The sequence below is a fragment of the Ambystoma mexicanum genome, chromosome 5q (genome assembly GCF_040938575.1).
Source record: "Ambystoma mexicanum isolate Mex_15411 chromosome 5q, UKY_AmexF1_1, whole genome shotgun sequence".
NCBI lineage: Eukaryota > Metazoa > Chordata > Amphibia > Caudata > Ambystomatidae > Ambystoma > Ambystoma mexicanum.
This window is the reverse complement of record NC_090933.1, coordinates 732430151-732453803: the sequence shown is the minus strand read 5'-3', so window position 1 is coordinate 732453803 and position 23653 is coordinate 732430151. Positions and strand designations below refer to the sequence as shown.

Sequence of the window (23653 nt, the reverse complement as noted above, 5' to 3'; positions counted from 1 at the left end):
CAGGATGATCTGACGGACATCTTTAATAAGGGTCTGCAAATGTATCACATTTTTGTATCCCATTTTACCATTTCACATCACTCTCCAGAAAAGGGTGGAAAACGCCAGAATCTAATCCGGCAGTAAACAAAAACCTGACTAGAAAATACCACCCATCTAGTAGTGACCCCAACTACTTATCAAAACACCCCTGTCCAGAAAGTCTGGTGGTGCAGGCAGCTATGGCAACCTCAAAGCAAGCGGCCTATTCTACCATCCCTCCTGATCGGGGTGACAAGAGAGTAGATGCATGGGCAAGGAAAGTATTTTCTGCAGGGAGCATGGCTCTTAAATCGGCCAACTCAACATGTGCCTTAGCAAAATTCTCATTCACTCTATGGGACTGTATGTCCATGGCGATGGAGCACATTCCGGGGGGTGGGAGGGGAAGACCGATTCTTGGCTATTGTTAGAGACGGCAAAGAAGCCATGTGCGACTCTCTTCATTCGGGACTGGATTCTGCTGACAGCATCAGCAGAGACATGGCTACACGCACCGTAATACGTAGATTTGCGTGGTTGAGGAAGTCGGGATTTGCATCAGATGTGCAGTCCGGACTCCTTAACATGCCTTTTGACCGGTCTCACCTTTTTGGCAACAAGGCTGACGAAAGCCTTAAGAAGTTGCAGACCTCGAAGGTGGCAGACAAATCCTTAAGTGCAGCTATTAGGCAGCCTCAGCCCTTTCACCACAGTGGACAGCCCTGGAGGGGGTAGATCTTTTAGCTACTACTCCTCAGTTGGAAGAGTGAGAAGAATGGCTGGTCAAGGAGGCCAAAGACGATTCCCTTGTGGTGGACGAGGGAGAAGTGTAAAGCCCGCTCAAACAGGGGCATCCTTACCAACAGGCACTGCGTCCGCCGCCTCAAAACCTTTGAGGTCTTGAGTCACCGAACACCAGTGGGAGGCAGACTGTCTCAGCATCTGAAAGGATGGCGAGACCTTACTTTGGATGCTTGGGCATTGGAAACCATAGCCCAAGGTTACTGCCTTCCCTTCATTGGAGACTTCAGAACTATCCCCCGGGAACCACTCTGACAGTTCCGGACCAGCTCCTTCTGCAGGAAATGAACCTGCTAGAGAAAGCCGCTATAGAACTAGTGCCTGTAGCGGAGACGAACAAGGGATGGTATTCTCCATATTTCCTAATACCCAAGAAGGACGGAGGACTGAGACCGATCTTGGACTTGAGATACTTGAACAAGTTCATCAGGAAGGAAGAATTCAAGATGGTCACACTTTCTCAGATCCTCCAGCCCCTCCAACTCCAGGATGGGATGGTGTCATTGGACCTTCAGGATGCTTACTTTCATGTGCCTACACATCTCAAGCACATAAAGTACCTGAGGTTTGCCGTTGGCGTTTCTCATTATCGGTTTTGAGTTCTGCCATTCGGGCTGACCTTCACCCTTAGGGTTTTCACCAAGCTGATGGCAGTGGTGACAGTGAGTCTCAGGAGAGCGGGGGATTCACTTCTACCCTTACCTGGCCGATTGGCTGATCCGTGTGCATTCTCCCGAACAAGTCCTGTATCATCTCAACGTCACCTGCCACTCTTTTCACAGACTGGGCTTCTCCTTCAATTACAAGAAGTCCCATGTGATACCTTCTCAAAAGCTCCAGTTCATCTGGGCTGTACTGGATACATCATTGCGAAAGAGCTCGCCACCCGAGGTGAGGGCTCAAGACATTATGTCCAACATCTCCCGGCCTTCAACTTTTTGAGGTTGCTCGGCTTCATGGCATCCTGCATTTTCCTTGTGCCAGGGGCTCGCCTCAGAATGAGATCCCTTCAATGGGGTTTCTGGACACAATGGTCTCCATTCTCAGGAAATATGTCAGACCTACTTCCAGTTCCAAGCAGGGTCGCACAGGATCTCCTGTGGTGGGTTTACGAGGACAATATTCTGAAGGGAGAACTCTTTTGGCACGGGGTGGGGAGCCACGCCAACAATCTGACAATCAGCGGTCGTTGGTCTCCATCGGAGTCCAAACTACACATCAATTTTTTAGAGCAGAGGGCAATCAGACTTGCGCTGAAGCCTTTTCTGCCCTCTGTATGGGGAAAGAATGTCCTGATAATGGCGGACAATACAGTGGCCACGTACTACCTCAACAAGAGAAGAGGTGTAGGCTCACTACGACTGTGCAGAGAGGCAATACAGCTCTGGTACTGGGCAATTCAAGAAGGAATCTCCCTATCGCCAGTGTACCTAGCCGGAGAGCAGAACACGGCGGTGGATGCTCTGAGCAGGCAGAGCACAGTCCTCAGGAAGTCCTTCAAGAGATCTTCACCCTTTGGGGAATCCCTCAAGCGGATCTGTTTGTGACCATTGTCAACCAGAAGGGCCACCTGTAGTGCTCCAGGGAATTTCCTCCAAGAGCAGCTCTAGGAGACGCTTTCATGGTGGACTGGTTGTTTCCACTCCTGTATGCGTTTCCTCCACTCCCCGTCATTCCTCGCGTGATCAGGAGGTTGGGAAAGTTGAGGGAACTCATGATCCTAATTGTCCCGGATCAGGCCAGGAGGACGTGATACCCAGACCCTCTGGACATGCCCATCTGCCCCAATATGTCTTCTGCAAAGAGAGGACCTTCTCTTGCGAGAGGAGGGTCGGGTTCTCCATCCAGAGATCAAGACTCTGTCTTCACTAATGGTTTCTGAGAGGCTAAGATACAAGGATTGGGACCTCCCGGATGACCTAATGGAGATTTTGCAACAAAGTCCTTGTACCGTTGCCGTTTGAACACATTCTGCAGCTGGTGCAAGGACAAGAATGTAGACCCTTTACTATGCCTGACCCAGAGGTGTTATCTTTCCTACTATACCTAGCCAATCTGGGGCTCCAGGTTGGAACAATTAAAGGCTATTTGGTGGTGCAACCATCTTTAAGCGGTCATCAGAGGAATCTTCATATTTTAAGATCCCACTGGTAAATCCATTTCTAAAGGGACTCCCCAATGGGTCGCTCCTCCCCCCCCCCCCCCACCCGCCCAATCTCCTTTACAGGTTCCAGTTTGGGACCTTAATCTGGTATTAAAATGTCTTGTGTGCACCTTTTCAGCCTTTACATTCATGCCCATTAAGGTTGCTAACATTTAAAACCATTCTATTGGTAGCGTTAACCTCAGCCCGTAGAGTGAGTGAGTGAATTGCAGGCACTATCATCCAAGCCACCCTTTACTATTTTCCACAAGGATAAGGTTGTTCTGAGGGTTAAGCCGTAATTTTTACCTAAAACCATTTCAGATTTTTATGTAGGACAGAAAATTGTTTTGCACACTCTCTGTCCTCCACCTCATCCTGGCAAAGAGGAGGAGAGATTACACAGATTGGAGCAATGTAGAGCTTTAAGCTTCTGCATCTCTCGATTATCCAAATGTGGTATAGATGATCAGCTTTTTATAGGCTATACAGGTCACAAACTGGGTCAGGCTGTGATAAAGCAGACCTTATCCAGATGGATCATTCTGGCAATCTCAAAATGTTACAGGCTGGTAGGCAAGGATCCTCCAGAGGGCTTAAGGGCCCATTCCACCAAGGGCATGGCTACCTCTACTGCTCTGCAAAGGGGTGTACCGATCAAAAAGATGTGTGGGGCAGCTACGTGGTCTACTATATACACGTTCACGAAGCATTACTGCCTTGAGTCTTCCCTCGGCCAGGATGGAAGCTTTGGAAAGGATGTCCTCCATTCGGTTCATGGAAACCATTCATAGCTAAATTCTTACTCCCTCACCAAAACAAACACTTCTTTGGGAGTCTATCAAAGATGAGCATTACGTGGGAGGACACATTCCATTTGAAGTACAAGTTACTTACCCCTGGTAACGTTCTTTCGACTGGATGTTCATCTCACATATTGCTCATTGGCCTACCTCACAGTAGAATTTCCCATGCTATTTGTCACACTCACCTGTGCCTCTGCAGGAGCGATGGACGAGCCTCCCTTGACCCTGAATCTTCACTTCCCCTGTTTCACCCAGAGGAATACCTGTCAATTTCAAGGTGTACACTAAGACCTGAAGTGCCCCGATTCTGTGTGCTGTGATGTCCCCCTATGGGCTTACCTTGACCTTTAGTAGGGTGTGCACTCCATCCTGTATTTGCAGGGGCGCGATTCACTCATGTGATTGGTGCCAATGTCTGTAGGCTGAGTTCAGATGCCAAACGCTATTTTATGCCTTCACAGCGAGGCAGTGCGTTCAAGGCGCCAGTTTCTTCACTGGCTAGAAAGTCCTTCCCACAAGTGAACGTGGCGCGGAGAAAGTTGAGTGTCCAAAATTGTCCGTATTGTCTTTGTTTGCCGGTATTTTTGTGGGTGAGTAGCGCTGTGTGTAGAAGCTAGCTGCTGGTAGGTTTGCGCAGCGCCTTCAATTCGAGCGCGCCTGGTAATATCTCTCCCTTTCCCTTGCAGGAGAAATTATGTGGTATTAGCTCCTCGAGTCCCGGTTCAGCGCTACTGGAGACTTGGTGGTTAGGTAAGTTTGCACAGAGGCTTTTGGTAAGTATGCACCGCGTAGAGAGAGAGCGCGCAGTGAAATAAGTGTCCGCGTTATTGGAGCGAGCGCAATGAATAATGTCTCTTTTTTTCTTACAGGGGTTTGTGCGCTGGTTCAACTAACCTGGATTCCAGCGTCACGGGAAGATTCGGTGAGTATGCGCAGCGTTACTGATGTGCGTGTGTTAACGCTGTTCTTCTTTGTTCTTACAGGGGCCTGTGTAGAAGTCCCCTCTTGACTGGAGATGGCTGTGGCGTGGAGTAAGAAACAGGCAAGCAGTAGCTGAATGATCCAGCGCGCATAAGCAGGAATAGGATGATCCGGAGCAGGTAAGCAGAAATAGGATGATCCGGAGCAGGTAAGCAGAAGCAGGATGATCCTGAGCAGGTAAGCAGAAACAGGATGATCCGGAGCAGGTAAGCAGAAGCAGGATGATCCATAGCAGGTAAGCAGAAGCAGGATGGTCCGGAGCAGGTAAGCAGAAACAGGATGATCCGGAGCAGGTAAGCAGATGCTGGCTGATCCCGAGCACGGCAAGTGTGTTGCTGCTACAGCTCACAGTAAGCAACACGTAGCACTGGACGAATCTTGGGTGTGGCTTATATAGCCAGCCACACCCAAACACTAGAGAGCTCATGAGTTATCATGCACTTCCTGTTTGGCAACAGGAAGTGGTCATGAGGAAGTTACTACAAACACTAGGAAGCAATGAAAGGATGGATTTGTTATGGGTTCTTTGTGTGCCTATGCCAGGCCTGCCAAGCCTCCACCGAGCTTGCCCCAACTACCTGCTTGGTCCTTTCCCATTCTCACTCTACACCTCCCTCCTTGCCCCTGTGATCTCCTCTTTTGGCATCTCTCACCAGTTCTATGCCGACGACACGCAGCTCTTTCTTTCCTTCTCTTCCTTCTCTCCTGACCTCCACCTTAAACTTTTCTCATGTCTTACTGCTATTAAAAACTATGGCTTCTCGCTTTCTTTCTCTTAACTCTGACAAAACTGAAGTAGTTTTCTTTCCTTCCAACTCCCTTCCCCCTCCCTCTCCTCCCACTTTCATTTTCCTCCCTCTAATCTTATTTTCTCCCCCCATGCTCGTAACCTAGGCTTTCACTTTGACTCTTCTCTCACTTTTTCCCACCATATCTCACTCACCTCTCGTGCCTGTCACTACCACCTCTACAATATTCGCAAAGTTCGCCCCTCCCTTACTTTCCATGCTACTAAACTCTTTATCTCCTCCCTTATCTTTTCTCACCTCTTCTACTGCTCCTCCTTACTTTTTGGTCTTCCCACTGCACATCTTGCCCCCCTCAAATCTATCACTCTGCCATCCGTACCCTCTGTCTCCTCTCCCCCCGAGATTCCATCTCTGCTTCCCTATCCTCCATTGGCTGGCTCCCCTTTCACTCTCAACTTAAATTTCACTTCCTCTGCCTGGTCTTCAAATCTCTCCATGATCTTGCTCCCACTTATCTCTCTTCCCTTCTCTCTTTCTACACTCCCTCTCGTCCCCTTCGTTCCGCTGACAACTTCTTCCTCACTGTTCCTCGCTCCCCTTGTGCCCCCTCCTGTTTACGCTCCTTCCAACTCCTGGCCCCCCTCCACTGGAACTCCTTAACTCTTTCTATCCGCTCTACTCCTACTTTTTCCTCTTTCCACACGTCCCTTAAATCTCTCCTTCTCCATTCCGCGCCATGACACCCCCTCCTCTCACTCCCCCTCTCCCACCCCTTTTCCTTCTTCCTGCCCTTATCCTCTCCCCCCACTTTCCCCCACCCCTTCATTTTCCTCCTCCACCTACCCTCCCTCCCTCTTCCACCTAGCCCTCCCCCTCCTCTCCACTTCTCCCTCTGTCTAATTGCTCTACATACTGTTTTTTGGTGACTGATTCATGATTGTAATTTGCTTCTGTTGTTACTGTTTTTTGTTAAGTTAAATGTACGCTGTTGTTGTAAATGTGCAGCGCTTTGGTATAAAGCGCTATATAAGATTAATAAATACAAATATCTGCCTGATACCCATGACACTATTAAAGCTTTCACGCCTTCAAAGCTTAGTACAGTCAAATCTGTGGTTATGCGGGTAGTTTCTACTGTAAGAAAAACTGAAGCCAATGGGCGCTGCGTGTGCTATATATACCTCAACGACATCAGCATCAAGGCCCTTGAGGGACATGGAGTCGACTGCATCGACGCACAGTCAACCTCTGCCGAATTTTATTTCGGAAGCAGCTGAAGCCGGATATCAAATAAACATGGAGAATACGTGGGAGGAACATCATTAGAAGAACCAGTTACTTGCCCCTCGTAACGTTCTTTCCTGGGAGTCCCCTCTCATCCATACTCCAAGTGTCTCTATCACCAAGGCAAAAAAAAGCATTGATAAATGCACAACCCTGCTACATGACCCTCTGCAACACATATTGGGCCTCATTACAAGTTTGGCTGTAGCCTTGCCGGTAAAACCGGCAGGCTGCCGCCACACTTGTGATTTCTTCTGGCACCCGTGAATGGGCAATTACCAGGTCATTACGGCCATGCTAGACCCAGTAGTTGGCCATTTGCGGGCGTTGGAATAAAATGCTCCCCATTCCCATTGAGCACAGTAGGGCTCAATGGGAATGGGGAGGTTGAATGCACCAGCACCATTCAGAATGGTGCCGGTGCATCCGACATGCTCTGCTCGCAGGTGCTGGAACGCCCGCCAGTTCAGACCTGGCGGGCAGAAAGGCACCTATGAGCAGAACTCATAGTTTGCCGGTCTGGTAACAACGGTACCGGCAATCTTACTGGTACCGTTGTTACCGGGCTGGCATACTTATGAGGCCCATTGTCTCGGATTTGATCCCATTAACTCTAACCCTGGCCTTGGGCTCCGTCTATAGTAATTAACCCAATACAGGTAGTTGGGACTAAACCCCATCCTTTCCAGTAGGCTAAACATGTAGCTCCATTCAAGAGAGACACATGGTTTCGGTACAGAATGCTTAAAGGATGACCTATTTCCCCAGGCCATATGTGGCTGTCAGAAAATAAACCATGTTGATCACTCTGGAAGAAATCAATTCTGTTCCAGATTTATCAGGTCTGGCAAACTCTTCAGAAGTTGGTTAGCTAAAATCTTGGGTAAAATGTTTTCTCTTCATTACTTAATGAATTGTCTTCATGGGTAGCAGAGGTCTGGTGGTGTATCCCTTTTGGGCATCACTATTATTACAGCTTTGCATAATCTGCTGGAAAGGGACCATTTGCTAAGCTCTCCTCAAATTACACGCTTCAATGCCTGGACTACATTCCCTTTCAGGTACTTCAATACGTCAATGCGGACCCATTTGGACCAGGGTTTTTATCACTTTCCAAATATTCAATAACCTGTTCAATGTCAGTATCAGTTACATCTCCCTCTCATCGGGCCAACTGACCCTCTGTAATTTTCATGATGTTATTTGCTACGAGGGTATCAAATTCAGCAGCAATGCTCACTAGATTTCTGGTGTACAATGTTCTGTAGCACTCAACGAAATGTTTCTATGTTCCCTACCATTCATCAGTATGTGTCATGCATCGGTCTTAATGCCAACTAATTTTGTAACCCTATCATCCCTACATGCCAGCCAGGCCAAAGCTTTTCCAGCCTTGTCCCTTGCCCATAAACTTGCAGCTTGTGAGTCAGTGGTGATGCTTGACCTTATTTGCATCTTTACCCCACATTCCCACAGTGACCCCACAGAGTTCCCCCATACAGAGAGGGGGACGAGAAGAGAAGCAACCTTGCCCTTTCCGACTAAGGCATGTGAAACCTCCGCAGAAGGAAACATAAGACCGCAAACAATACCCAGCGTGTTTTACAGCAGATGTCAATGGTACACAAGACCCTCCTGCCCTGAGAACCAAGCCGGGGAGAGATGCTTGTCTCTGTGGTACCAACCTTGACTCCAAAGAGAAAGAAAGCCAAGCGGTTCATTACAGCCAGTGAGTTGAGGGGAGAGTCGATAAGAAACCGAACTGTGTCGAAAAGTAGCAAACGGGTAATTGAACTGTGAAAGGTTAAAAGAACTATTGATGAGAAAAGGGGGAAAACCAGCAACAAAGGAGTCCGTCATGACATGGCTGCTCACTCAGTAAACTCTATGCGATTATCGATTGTTGAAACTACCATAACCAGAAGGCCCTGGAAAAGGCGAGAGGGGGGGTCAGAGTGGTCATACAGGGGTTTTGTAAAATCTTCTGTACAAGTCTTTTACCGACAGATGATTGTGAAGTGAATCCTGCATCGTAAGAGTTGAATGAGAAAGGCACGATTGACAAGATTGGCCACAGTGACCCCGAAAGAGGGATGTCCACAGTGTACTGTTTAAAAAGACATTAAGATGTGTGAAGAACATAAAGAAGATGGGGTTGAATGCCATAGTGAATCTGGCAGAGGGAGGTTAACTATTGAGAAGGGTCCGAGCCCGGAAGAGGGCGACCCAGGGGTGGAAAAGGCATCACCCAATGTATCTGTGAAAAATAACTCTTGGTTTATAATTAGAATACATCATGCCCACTGCAGCAAGAGACTTTTTGATAGAAAAGAGACTTAACCACTGAGTGCCCTGATTGCTGAAAGCAGAACTGTTAGCTCGTGCTGGGAAAGCTCGAGCGTGTTCTGTGCTCCAAAGTCCTACCTTGTTCCATGCTGAAAACTTGGGGAAGGGAGATCCCAAGTACCGCATTCTGACTTATCATTTGTGAACAGTTCCTTCTTTCTTAAGAACATTTTACCACCACTTCTTTTTGTATTTAGCGTAAGGATTAGCAATAGATTGTCTTAGTATAGGCCCTTTTATTTGACATGACACCATTAGTACTGCCTTATTATTATTTGATGTTCAAAGCGTGCTCCCATCTTAGATTTAGGTTTAGATTAGGCGTTTTTCCAACCTACTTTTTCAGTTTAGTGAACACACTTGAACTGTGTGGCTGTCTTTACTGTTACCACCATGAGTTTCTTACAGTTGGCAGAGCATAAACATGTATAACAGAGAAGTTCTTGCATGCCACCATCATCACACAGGGATCTCGTTAACTCCTAAGAAATTGGAACGCTGCCCATTTGTTGACCTTATTATCCAGCCCATTTTCATTCCTTAATAGGCAAAAGAAAGAGTTAATGGGTAGATCAGTTGCCTTTATTCAATGCAATACCGTAGTCTTGGTGAACCATGATGACCCACCCAAGATCTTCTGCCCCATGTGTATAATTGGCTCTGCTCCAGCTCTTGGGATCCGGTTGAGGTCCCTCTCTCCAGCTCATGGATTCCTGTTCTAGCCTTAGCTGATCTTCTTACCTCTAGTTCTCTCTGAATTAACTCCTTCTTTAAATAATCACATTAAAACTGAACCTGTGGTCTTTTGTATACCTGTGTCTCCTCCCCCTGTGCTGGGTGCTTTTTAAGTGTTTGCTCCTGGGACCTGGAAATGGTGATAGGTGTGGTGAGCTTTGATCAGAGAATAGTGGAGAAACATGATAGAGAGCTGTTCAGACATGGAAACTCTGGTGAGCGATGCAGACCAGGGTGACTGAAGAATATATTTTTCAAGCCCTTGTGGGGGTGGAGTTTGGGGGGGGGGGCGTTGGAAGCCCTGAGCGCCTAATGCTTTCTTCAGCAACCTGTAAAAAAGAAAATAGAGGATTTTGACGCATGGATGAGGGGTGAATCAATATTTGCTGTGTGAAAAGGACACTGTATACCATGGGTGTTGCTGTTAATTCACGGCTGGGATAGACCACCTGAGAAACCCAAGGTCTGTTAGAGACCCATTGTAATTCGAAAGAACCCCAGGTCCTGATACACCCTTGGTCTGGGAGAGACCTACTATGGACACTCAGAAACCAAGGTCTGGAATTGTCCTCTGTGAATGCTGAACATTTAAAAACTGAAGAGCACTTAAATACATACCTAAAGGCCAAGGTGAAGCCTGAGTGGAGAAGCCAGGGAAGCATACAGCTTGCGAGAGTCCTTCAAAGACATTGTTAAAGCAATGGAATTCCGGTTTGTTAGTAATTCTGAAAGTGCCTCCACAGCAGAGCCTCTTTTTCATTTTCTTCTGTTAGGTTTGGGTGGGACTTTGAAGACTAAGCTTGGTGGACTCTTTTGTTGGCCATTCATTGGACATTTATATTATTGCTCAGGGTAGCCCAGAGGTTAAGGATTTACTAAAATTAGGGATTGGAACTTTCTATTGGCCACCTCATTGGTTGGTACTTTGTAGAGTAAGCTACCTCAAGGAAAGACAAGGACTTGTATGAATACGTTGGACATTTGATCATTTAGGTAAAAATGTGCCAAATTTTTGCAATTAAAGAAAACCCACTTTGTGTTGACCCATTCTAAATACTGTTGGCTTTAGAACAATGTTTATTTATAGGGATCACCCTGCTACCGATGGCCATTTTGCACAACCTTTTCCTGTGTGACATCACTCTCCTTGCCATATAGGCTGCCAGTAATTGTCTCATCTGAGATTGACCTTTGTTTTGGGCGATCAAGCCTTCATTTAGCTTGTCCATCTTGGAATTCAACCCCCCACCTGTGACTTAGAAAGACTGCCCATTAATCATGTGAGCACGTAGCTTATAAATATTTTTGAAGCCTTCATGTGTGAAAATGTAAGGGCTCTTTGACATTGTAAGTATTACTTGCAAATGAATACAGTGTCATGGTATGATGGGTTGATACCAGTGTATCACTCGAGGGTATGCATGTTGCTTTATCATGATGCCCTCGGGAGCAAACATGACGCTCCTTGCGTCAACACACTCAGATTATCACCGCGTTGCGTGAGCAAAGGTGGAAAACGAAAACTGAACTTTGATAATTCCTTGATGCAAAACTGCACCAAAGATTGGCATCGAACTGCACTTGTCTCCATTAGAAATTGACCACTGCATAGCATGCAGTAGGGACAATGGGGATGAGGATTTGTTATTTTATGACACAGAGAATGACTTCACTTCCCCATACTTTTACATTGTTGGCTGCCCCGAGTTGCTCTCTCCCAATGGTGAATACACCTTTTAAATTCTGCACCAGCTAAAATTCAGCACTCTCTTGGAAGCACCAGTATAGGGTTTGTAATGTGACGGGGCATCACTAAAAACCACTCTTAGACTTAAACACCCTTAAAATCCGTTTATTTTAGGTCTTACAGAAATGGTAGGTTTGGTTGAAATTGCAGAGTTCCCGGCAAAATGGGGGATTAGGAGAATTTGGCCCTAGGGCAGTCCCTCGCTCTCTAGTCTCCCTGGGGCTACCGCCAACCTAGCGCAGGTGTCAGTAACCCTGGTGAGTTCTAGGGCACATTAACCCCTAATACCTCATACTAAGGATAGGACTGTAGTGTTTACCCTAAGACGATGGCTCGCTGACTCCCTGGGGTCTTATACCTTTCCCTCAACTAAACCCGTTTAGTTTTCTAGGGAAGTTAGGGGATAGTGCCTCTCCCTGATGCAGTGGGAGTCTCTTACCATGCACACAGTCTCACCTTGCCCTTCTACTCTGTTTTCTTCACTCTGCCACACTTCCGTCCCTCCAAAGTTTCACTCTGCCATCTTATATCAACCCTTATATGTTAACATTCTATCCTCCTCTTACTTTACACCTTCTCCACTCTTCCATTCACTACTACATCTGACTACCGCACTACTACCTCTCTCCTCTTTCGCTTCACTTCTTCAGCCATACTACCTTTCCAATACTACCACTACGCCTACTCCACTACCACTTTCAATACTCCCACCTCTCCTCTCATCTTCTACTGACACTGCTTCCGTTGGTGCTCTACTTCTACTACCACTACAACTTCTCTACTTATACTACTACTTCTTTCTCTCCTACAACTACACACTGCCTCCCACTACAAATACTACTCACTACTACCACTTCTCAATCCTAATATCTCTACTGCTACAACTACTCTTACCTCCACTTGCAAACATCTCTCCTCTACTCCTACTCTACCACTACTTCACCTGCTCCTCGCACCCACACACAACCACTCCACAGACCCTGCCCTTCAACCACCTGCACACTCATTCTCTCCATCCTCCTCTAGTCTCTTGGTCGGCCTTCTTTCACCTCCCTACCTTGTCCTAGCAGCCCACTCTAAACCATTTGTTTTACACACTTAAATAACATCCCCCTCCCATGATTTGCTATGTGCAATCATTTAACCTTCATTTTTGGCCGTGTGACAGAGGAACTGGGGGGCTTGATAAAAGCTTTAAACCAAGCCTCCTTTTGGACCACACGCATCAGTGTGTTCATGGCACAGAAATGACCAAGGTCAATAGGAGGGGGGGGACTGTTGCCCACTGTTATTGTTGCTTTCTTGCCAGCCTTTTTTTTAATAAGGAAATCACTGGTGGTTTAGTGGCAGTTTCTTCTGTATGGGCAGGCTCCAGCGGATGCTCTCCGCTAAAGCCGTGCTCTTCATCAAGCTGCTGTGCCAGCTTGTCACTGTCCCACGCAGTCCTTCTCGATGTGCCCCCTACATTCTCCTTGCGGTGGGGTTTTCAACATTGCCGCCCCGTCATCTCTCTTCACTCGATTGTCCGACGTGACCTTGGTCCTGGTCTTCTACTTCAGCGGTAGGCTGGTGGTCTCTCCATCAGATTTCCCCTCTGCCTTCTTGGCTGGGTTTGCTGGCTCTCCTGTAGCCAGCACTCCCTGGCCGGGCTGGACACCTCAGGTAAGGAGGGCTGGGAGGAGGCCTGTGCTCAGGCATACTGGCATCACGGAAGGGATAGGTGTTGGATCCCCCCCCCTGCCATGCCTGAAAGGGCCTTCCAGATGGGTCTATGAAGACATTACTGATGCCCACCTAAGATCTCCTCCCATGTGGCCTAAGTCCCGATAAAAAGCCTCTTGCCAAACAACCTAGACGGGATACCATTCACACCTCATATGTACATAACACATTTATAACATCTCTTGTTTCTGATGGTTTTGATTTAAACACAAATCCAAAGCAATACACCTATAAGAAGCACAGTAATCTTATGGACTCCAACTTTCATAAAACCTCAAGTACTGGGACAAGGAAGAGGAAGGAGGAGTTAATGTGGATCAAAAGGATCACCAAGCAAAATGTGCAGACTAGTTGTTGTGATGGAAATCTGCTGTGCGGGTCATTTAAAAATGGTGTGCTTTTTCAAGTCGGAAGTGAAGGTGGAGAGAGGCTGCAAAACGAGTGAATTGGGAAGCAGAACCGAAAGCAGACACCCGAGAGCAGACTGTGCTGAAGGAGGCAGTTGCTTCCTAACAGAAAGGCGAGAGACCGGGAGAAGCATGGGGAATACAGCAGGAGGACTGCTGGGGGGCCGGCAGCAGTGGAGAGGCTGTGTTGGATGTTGTCCCACTGAAGAGCAGAAATTCAACTGGCGGGTGAGCTGCGAAAGGGTCTGCAGAGCAGAGCATGCTTTCCCGAAGCAACGACTTTTCTGCAGCCATACGTCTGGGTCAGAAACGTCAGCAAACACTGGTGAGTCTGCCCAGGAGTATTGGGATCCCTGGGTCGTACCAACAGGCGTACAGACAATTGAATACTTGTTTTGAATATCAACCAAGTAATGTAGAAAGACAGAATTTACACAGGTCACTCACTATACATGAGGTTTCGATATGGGAAAAACTGGAGTAAAGGTTGTGATAAGCAATTGAACATTAATGTAGAAGTTGAAAGACAAGATCTGTATGAATCTACATATGAGATGTCATAGAAAGAGAAATGAAAGATAAAGCGAAGGATGTAAGAAGACATGGTGAAAGTTCATCAGGCAATGAGCCTTTGGCAAAAGATTTTGTATTTATATTTATTCATTTATATAGCGCTTTCATCCAAAGCACTTAACATTATAACAGGATACATAGAACATTATAACAGTAGAAGCAATAAACAATAATGTATCGAACAAATAAAACAGTGGGTAGATCAATTAATCTGTGGGGGAATAAGGAAGGGGTGAGGAAGGGAAGGAGGAGGGAAGCGGAAGGGGTTTAAGGGCGAAAAGGAGGGAGGAAAAGGGGGAAGAGGAGGGTAGAGAGGATCATAGGGAAAATTCAAAGGAAAGGGAGTGAATGAGAGGTTGGTTTTATATATTAAGTTTTTTCACACTTTTTGCTGAATCTAAAGAATAGACATTTACCTTGCATCTTTTGATTGTTTGTTTTAGTGTGAGTGTCAATACGTTTTGGACACAAGGACAGTTTGCATTAATGTGTAATGTTGAAAACATTACAACTTTGTGTCCGTCTCTCATTTCTGACCACTCCCACTGCATTTTAGCAAATAACTTTCATTTGCCCAGTCCCCATGCTCCCTGTCCTACCCTCCACTTTTCATACCCTCTTTTACCCTCTAGCTGCCCCCATCTACTGCAGTAAAGTGCAGTGAAATGTCCCAAGTAATAAGTGCAATGAACCTACTGTGGAGAAATCGGTTGATAAACTAAGGGAATGGCACAAATCAGTACCCAATGAGACGGTTCCCGGGATCTCTTCACTTCTCCTTAAGGGGGAGCCCTTCCCTGTGAGGCTAGGGAGGTGAGCCCGCTATGCAACAATCCCCCCCATGGGGAATTGAGAGCAGGATCACACAGGAAGCGACTCCCCTCTTGTGGGCAAGGACTACCATTCCGTCCAGGAACTCCCTGTAACCTCTTGAAATAACCAGAACATCAAATAACCAAAACCGTCCCTCCAAATCAGTCACTATTTTCTAATGCAATATTATCAATAAACAATCTTCCAACTACTACTCATGCTGTGAAGAATAAGATTAAGAGAACCATGAAGAGTGATCAGTGGTTGGCAGTCAACCACACTGAGATGAAGGAGAGAGAATGAGGCATAACGAATATGCCTTGGAAAGAAACAAAGGTCTGTGTGCCTATGCTGTGGAGGGCTCAATGTATCCCCATAAAAACCAAGGAAGGACCAACGAAAGGCATTCTTCGGAGCCCAGGAAGCTCGACTCAAGGCAGAGAAAGTAGTAGAAAGACATGGAGCGGTATACTGTTAGACAGATGGGGTGGACCTGAAGCAGAAAGAAGCGCTGAGGAGACTGGAGCGTGACTTGGGTTCCGGAAGAAGCCCTTGTGACGGTGGTGTGACCCCGAGAGGGTGGGCTGTGAGGTCCTCAAATGACGCAGAGACCATCAGAATGGGCTCCACAGAGCCGCAAGCTGAAGGAGGAAGGAAAGAAATCGCACGCAGGTTGTCAGTCAGACAAACCTGACCGGCGAGAAGAACCTGTGACCCCAGCTTGCTACTAGAGAGGTAACTGGAGCGGCGGGAGACCCGGGTAGGGATTGGGGCGAGAAGCTCCTGAAGAGTACCAAGGGACCAATCCTACTCGTCCCTGTATAAGTGAATGTTGGCAAGCTAGGGACGAGTACCAACAAAACTCAGAAACATGTTCCTGTATAACAAAAGGACTATTTGTGAAACTAAATCAACAGGCCGGGGAAGGACCTGAATACCAGAAGTTGGGAAACCACATAGAAACAGTGCTAAACTTTGAGGAAAGCAAAGCCCAGAGTCTTTGGTCGTTGAATCAAGGACCTGTACCAACAGTAGAAAATGTTAAGCCCCATAGGGACAAGAGCCCCTTTGAAGAACTAAAGGAACTTATTCAGAATATCGGCATCTCAAGAGAGACTGGTTGAGGATATAAAAGCTTTCTCCTGGACCCCTTTTCTTTTTTCTTTTTTAGTGGTAGGGACAGAACAGGGTCATTTGGGACTGAGGGACAGACTATTACTTTGAACAATATGACTGACGACAAGCACCCTAGTTAGTTTTGTGTTAGTTTTGTGTTAGGTAGGACAAACATCATACTATTAGGGATGGATAGGGTGCCTTCTTTATTATTTAAATAAATCTACTTCTAAAAATGCCACCAGTTACTCCGTCTCCTTCTTCTGACCTATCACACCAAACAGTCTCAAAGAGAGTACCACATGCACACCCTTCGAAGTTGGTGCCTGGCTTTAGTGGGTCCACCCAAAGCCTAACTAGGGATACCCCTACTGAGGTGCACAAGACTACAACACACTCAATAAAACAAAGATGCACTTCTAGTCCTCTAAAGCCAAGACACCGACCTGCAAGTTAAGCCCTGAGGTTTCTGACTCTGGGCAAAACATTGCATGTGTCGCTCGTCGAGCCCTCCTACAATGGCATTGAAATTCCATTGCAGGCCCTGAAGAAGGCCAAAGAGTACTCTGTTGAAAATTCAAACACTTTGAAAGCCACACACATCCAAGGAAGTTACATTTGTAGGGGACACAAGCATTGGACATTAGACCCCAAAAGCCTCTCTTTTGCAGGGTGCACAAAAATGATGTCTACCACATCACACGCCAAGCCACGTATCCAAACCTCTTTGGCACCTGTACATTCATATCAGAGACTCTAACCATGTATTTTTCGCTGCCAAACTTTCTTCAGCCCTACAGGCAAAGAGTATAGAAGAGTTATGATTCGGGTTCCTGAAATCTGCTTGCACAAACTTCAAACTCCACACATTTTCAAAAATATTCATAAGAAAACTATTTACAGAAAGTAAGCATTTTATTAAAATATTTTTCTATATCTACTAGAAAACAGGATTAATAACTTTTTTCAATTATGCTGCTGCACAAATGAATAATTCTGAAAATGTGTATTAACAGATAAAACACCTTCATATAGAGCAGGAAAAAATTTTTTTTTAAAATTACATTGCAGTGAAAGAAATTACCTTCAACTAGTGAGCCATTGTGTGAGAATATTTTAGTAATTTATGTATTGAATTCACAATATATTTCCAACCAATCAGTTATGTAAACATAAGTGCAATTAAAATACATGTGTCTTACTTCCTCAACCAATGAGCGCTCATGTGAGAGGAATTTAGGAATTTATAAATCGAATTCACAAATAAATGTCCAACCTATCGGGTGTGCAAAACAAAAGATACATGCAATGCTAACTGGCAATACATGTTTTAACCCCCCAGGCTTTATCAAGGCAAACGGACACATTTTCATCTATTCAAAAGGTTTGTGATTCTCACACTAATACAGTATCAAATCGTCCTACAAGTCTGATATCGAACTATACATTCAATAAAGTTCCCTGATAGGTTGGACATTTATTTATGAGTTTGATTTATAATTTCCTGAAATCATCTCACTAAAATGCTCACTATATCTATGTACATTTTAGGAACATTTTCTCAGACCTATATAAAGGTGGTTTATCCTTGTCAACAGAAATTCTTCCAAATTAATTTTGTAACCGCTCTGTTGAAATGAATCTTTTTGAAACCCTTCAGAATATTTCATAGTTTGCACAGCAGAATAACCAGTGTTTTTCAGTTGTAATTTGAAATTAGTGGTATAGGGCTGAATAGCGCCAACTGATTTTCCCACACTTGCTCCAGGCGTCTGCTATCTTGGGGGTCAAGATTTTCACATTTCATGAACTATGTTTGATAGTGTAACAATTTGTGTGGCCATCTAACTATTGTGTAACCGTTTGTGTGTTCTGAGGTCTGTTTGTTCCATTGTATTCATACAGAATTATGTCCATTCTGTTTTTTTAAATGTTCTCTCCATTGCCAGAGTATTCATATAAGAAAGGGGGGAATTAGTAGTATGTGTATCCCAAACATAATGAGTCCTAGTATATAATTGACATAATTAAAGAAAAACAATACAATTATATGAATATTGTAATATATGTTAAAGTGGGAAGAGAAGCAAACGAAAATGTTTGATTAGTACAAAATTAAAGTATACTTGTCTCTAGCCCTGTCCGTAGTTGCATATTATCTATTCTCTTGCACATCTATACTCTTCCGTTTGTCACTAGAGCAATTTTCTCGATAGTACTCCTGTTGGCAGGGATACCGAGTTGCACTACTTACATGTATGTACCGGTCCACATCTCTTGATATTCATGGTTCTGTTAAGTCATAATCCATGTGCCTTATTCGTAACCTTGTCCTGTTTTTGCTTTTCTCAATTTCATTTATTTGGTATTTTTTTCTGTAGATCTAGTTGACAAATCAAATAATTTTAACTTGGACGCTTGTATATAGTGCTTGTTGCATTAGACAGTATTGTTAGTTTTTCCCTTTACCTTGGTTGCCATTGTGTGAATCGTCATCCTTTTAGACTTTAGTGTTTATGGCTGTATGTTCCCTTCTGTTACAGCCTGTTCTTACAGAAAATGTTTCTTTTTTCAGATGTTCGATATGTTGAACTGCAGGGTACATATTTCTTGTACCTATTTTACGACTTCATGATGCCCCATGCGATTTGTGTTTTGTGTGCGCAACTAAATCATTATTGCACTTCCATGCTAGCATGGTTATATAGCTCTAATGTTATGAGTACTGTCAGTTCATACTTGTAGTTGTGTATAATTGCTCATAGGGTATCCCCGCAGTAGCGGTTTCCTTTTCTCCCAGACCTGTCTGTTTGCCCGTTTCTGCTATTGTCTTCGGACCTTTGCTGCTCTTTTGCATTTAGTTATGTCAAAGAAATGATAACCTGTTTGTGATGCAGATGTTTTTCTCTGTCGGTATGTGGCGCCCATCTCAAGGGACACTACAGCAGCACTTGCATTATTGTTTGCAAAGTACGCGCCATTGATCTATTACAATTCAAATGTCTCAGTTGATCTATTCATATTTCCTATATTGATTGAAAAGTGCATGCTTTACTCTAGCTGCATTCAATATTTTGACGTAGTAGATCTATCGCAACAACTGTTTCCATTATATCACAAATTGTGATAGCATCTCTGCTTCTACTCTACATAATTTTATATACCTCAATAGCTGGTTATGATAATGTCTATTCTTCAAAAGGAGGGAGCGGAGATTGTGGAATAGTAAGATACTGTGAAAGACGGCTAGAGGAAGATATTAGGTTTGGTTCAATTATGACCATTCTCTATTCTTTCCATCTTAGCTACCCCTCTCCATGCATTAAGACAGTACCGTCACAGATGGGATATCAATAACTGATCACATTTTGGTATTCTACAAGAACTCTCTATTGACTAATCCTTTTAGAACAATTGACTAATCTGTTAAGAACTAGGTCACATTCGTTATGAAGTCATTCATTTCCTTTACTTGTTATGCTGTTCTTGAATGTAACCTTGCCTGTTATAAAAATACATTCAGTTCTCGAACTTTGAGTCATTCAACTGCTTTCAGTTCAAAGATCAGTTTTGTCTCCAGTTGTTGCATTCTGAGTTTGCAATGCCCTCTCCGTTCTTGTTTTGCAGTTGCCTTCATTCCAAATAAATTAATCCAAACCATGTTGCTTGCTCCTGCTGCTAATGTTTGGTCAGTGGAGATTATTCATCTTTCTTGCTGATGGCTTTGAGATGTTCTCTGATCCTGGACGTTCGCTCACTTGGTGTTATCTGTGTAGTATTTATTTACAGACACACACCAATATATACCCAAGAATCGATGCTCTGACCATAAAATCCTTATAGTGTAGGTGTGATATTTGGTTGTTCTATCCATAGCATACATACACATACTGCATCTCCCACATTTGTGAAAGCCTTCTAGTTAGCCACATTCTGTTATGCTCGCTCTTTCTGTCTGCAGTTCAGAATCTCTTACTGCTGGTGTTTCTTATAGTTGTGACTTTTCGGTAGGATGTATTTGGCTGTTCACCTATGTGTTATATAAAATCCTTATCTGTTTGTAGTATGTGCCATGCTTTTTTTCTCCAAAATATTTTGATTTTGTTAACTGTCAAATGACAATTCTGTTATAAATCGTACTGTTTAATTTGTAGGGTCTTCATTTTTGGTACCAAGATATTCTTTGTCTGCTGTTGATGCGCTTTCTACGGCTTCCATTATGACTTTAGGTGTGTACCTTCTGTTAAGGAATCTATCACTGTTGGCCCCTATGTCCTTGTTACCTGTGTTACACTACAGTTCCTTCTAGCTCGAATAATTTCACCATGTAAAATATTGTTGATTGTGCCTTTCTGTGTGTGCTAGTTAAATGTAGTATACAGATGAGGTTAGAGAGGAAACGAAAAATGTTATGCGCCTAGAGGTTTAGGATCTTGATGATCCCTTAGGATATCTCATGGATAAACCAGAGGACTTGGAACCTCCAATCACCAATTCTTCAACAGTGGACCACTGCCAATATACAGCCCTGCTGAGAAGAGCTTTGGTTAAATTTTCTATAGAAAGCAAAAGAGGTAGATAGTAACTAGATTTCATGGAGGATACCCCAGAGGAGCAAAAACATTTTTCACTGCATACCTCTTCTAAATTTGGTAAATAAGCAAATGCCAACATCCTTGATAAAACCAACCTCAGCAAGACCATTTAGTATGAGAGTTAATAAAAAGTATAAACCAGCTTCATCAGTTTACTTTCAGACTCATACCAATTGTATGAGTTGTACTTGGTGGTAAGTATGCTTTAAACTAGCACAATACGAGTATTGCCCTATAATTGAGATTGTCTGTAATATAATTCTGGAAAGTCCTTGTTCTATTAAAGACATGGAGAGAAAATGTTCTCACCCTACGTAAAGCAAAAAGCTAGACTGTGCAAGGTCGGGCCTCTGTTGTATGACATGAGGTGGGGAGATTCCTATGGTTATCCTTCCTTGCTGCCCCTTAGAGTTTGACTGTTAGCAACACTGCATCTGCTTTGATACTTTGCCAGTTCCATGTTAATCAGTTAGTCTTCCTCATCCTGCTTTGCTTTACTCACTCCCTTGCGTCGATGGGTTTGACTGATGGATCAAGTATGGGTCATAGGGGATTGGTTGGTTGGTTTTTTGTTCATACCAACTTTATCCGATGTTGGGACTTTTCACATCAAAGAAAGAGGACTGTGCCACAAAAGGACCTGGTTCAGGAGACCATCTAGGGACTCTTGTAGCTGATGTTAATGTTTTGAAATATGAACTGCACCTTTTCCCCCTGGGCTGTTGGGAACGTTAGTCTATTTCCGTTGCAATAAATCAAATGGCTTAATGCTTTTCTCTATCTTTATTAGAATTATGAACAGTGCTTTAAAAATCAACAAGTTACCTCAAGACCCAAAGATCGAGTACCTTCCTAAAGTTACTAGAGCCATACATTCTTAACTTGGCCTGTTTGCTAAAGGAAAAATGTAATTTTTGGCATTTTATAAATAAACATGTTTTTTTTTTTCAAAATTACTGCAAACTTTGTTTTTCAGCATGAAGGATTGGGGAAGTCATTCATACCAATGACTCCCAAGACGTATTTCTACAGTCAGAAGCATACTCAAAATGTGACTGTGTCCCAGCTCTATGGACCATTCAGTCACTAGTGTTACATGATGGACAATGACCTTGTTGAACTGACTTAATGTTGTCTAGCCCTAATAGACTTTATTAAAGAGCTGTTGCTAAACACCGTTAATCTCAGCTATATGTGTGACACTATCCAGCTCAGAAAAAGTCTACAATTTACCATAAAAAAGGTCTGGAAGTGCAGTGATAAAGGTATTATTCATGTATAACGTTGTACTCTCGTTGGGCCATATTAAATACACCTTACACTGTATGTTTACTGGAACAACAATTGCAGTGCATATTTGCACCATGTCTATACTTTAAAATTGCACTTTGTTTTTATAATACGGGCACATACGTTTTGTTTCGTGACTATTTTCACTGACAGATCGTGCTAATTTCCAAATGGCTTGCGCTTTTGAATAGCAGCTGGGATTTAGTCAGTCACAAGCCAGGCTATTGTTGGCTAAGGGGTTCTCACAAAGGCCAAACCAAATCTTTATGACCAATATCTGTTCATGAATAACTCAATTATCTCTAGGATGGTCATGTGCAAAAGGAAAGGTTCAACATTATTCAAAACAATAGTTCCTTAGTTCTTGTTGTGCTGAGTGCTGCTCGTTCTGGTGGCTGAACATTAAAAACACAAATGTGTTAATTGCTAGATGTCGCAAACAAAACATAATGATTTCTTGATGCTTTCTAGCCCTCTCACCATCTCTTCTTTCTCACACTCCCTGGGCCCCTGATTGTCTCTCTCGTGCTCCCCAGACTACTAGCTTGTTCTTCTATCCTCCATAATGCTCATACCGGAGAACACATGCTTCACCTGTGTTTTGAAGATGTTAAACGTATCCAACAGACTGTGCCCCGTTTGTCCTATCCAAGGCAGCATATCCACTCTGATGGGGTAAATAATGAGCTGCATAGTTCGATGCTGGCCTGCAGCACCTTTGTTATGGATGGTCGTTTCCCTTCCAGTTCAAAGGTTCTACTCCCTGTTCCCTGTGTACCCCACCATCATCAGCTCAGGTTTACATGTTGCAAGCTTTCAGTTGTCGCTCTGATGTGAATACCCTAGTGATGCACTGCTTAGACTTTCCCATGAGAGGCATATCGCAAGGCCCCCCAGAGTTCACAAATAAGCACCAGCCAACCCAACAATTCCATCTGCAAACTTCCCCAGATAGAGGCTAGTCTGCATCTACCGATCTGAAATTAACACTCTCGGTGGATAGCGTCAAAAATCCTTGTACACACCAGGGCAGTGAGGAACCAAAGGTGCAGCACCCGGGGAGATGGTGAAAGAAAAAGGGAAGAAAATACTCATGCAGGCAAGGATGGACATGTTTACCGTACCCCAGAAGGAGCCCTCGAGCAATCGAGAGTGCAGGAAAGGCGTTGGTACTGGGCCCAGCTGTCGTACTCGCTGAGTGACCTACTCCTTGCAATCAAGTACTCTCTGGAGAGTAAGGTGGATGCATTGGGGACAGAGGTGAGCTTCTTGCAGCAAGACCTACACAACATTTCGGCTAGAGTGGGGGAAAGCTGAGCACATGATCTCGGAGGTAGAGGACGGGCTGCAACCGATGAAGTAAGATATTCAAAAACTTTAAAAGCAGGACAACAAGACCGAGTGGAGGAGGGGGACTGAGGGGGGGAAGGCCCACTGCAACAACATTAGGGTACTGGGCCACCCGTAGAAAATAGAGGGACCATCCATGGAATTATACCTTGAAGGTTGGCTGGCAGACTGGAT

General features: G+C 44.5%; 1 protein-coding gene across 1 annotated transcript in view; it reads left to right on the top strand.

Moving 5' to 3' along the window:
- The window catches only part of JPH1 (junctophilin 1), a 1083555-nt gene that overhangs the window by 502201 nt on the left and 557701 nt on the right, over nucleotides 1-23653 (top strand). The gene's annotated exons all lie outside the window — the stretch shown is intronic.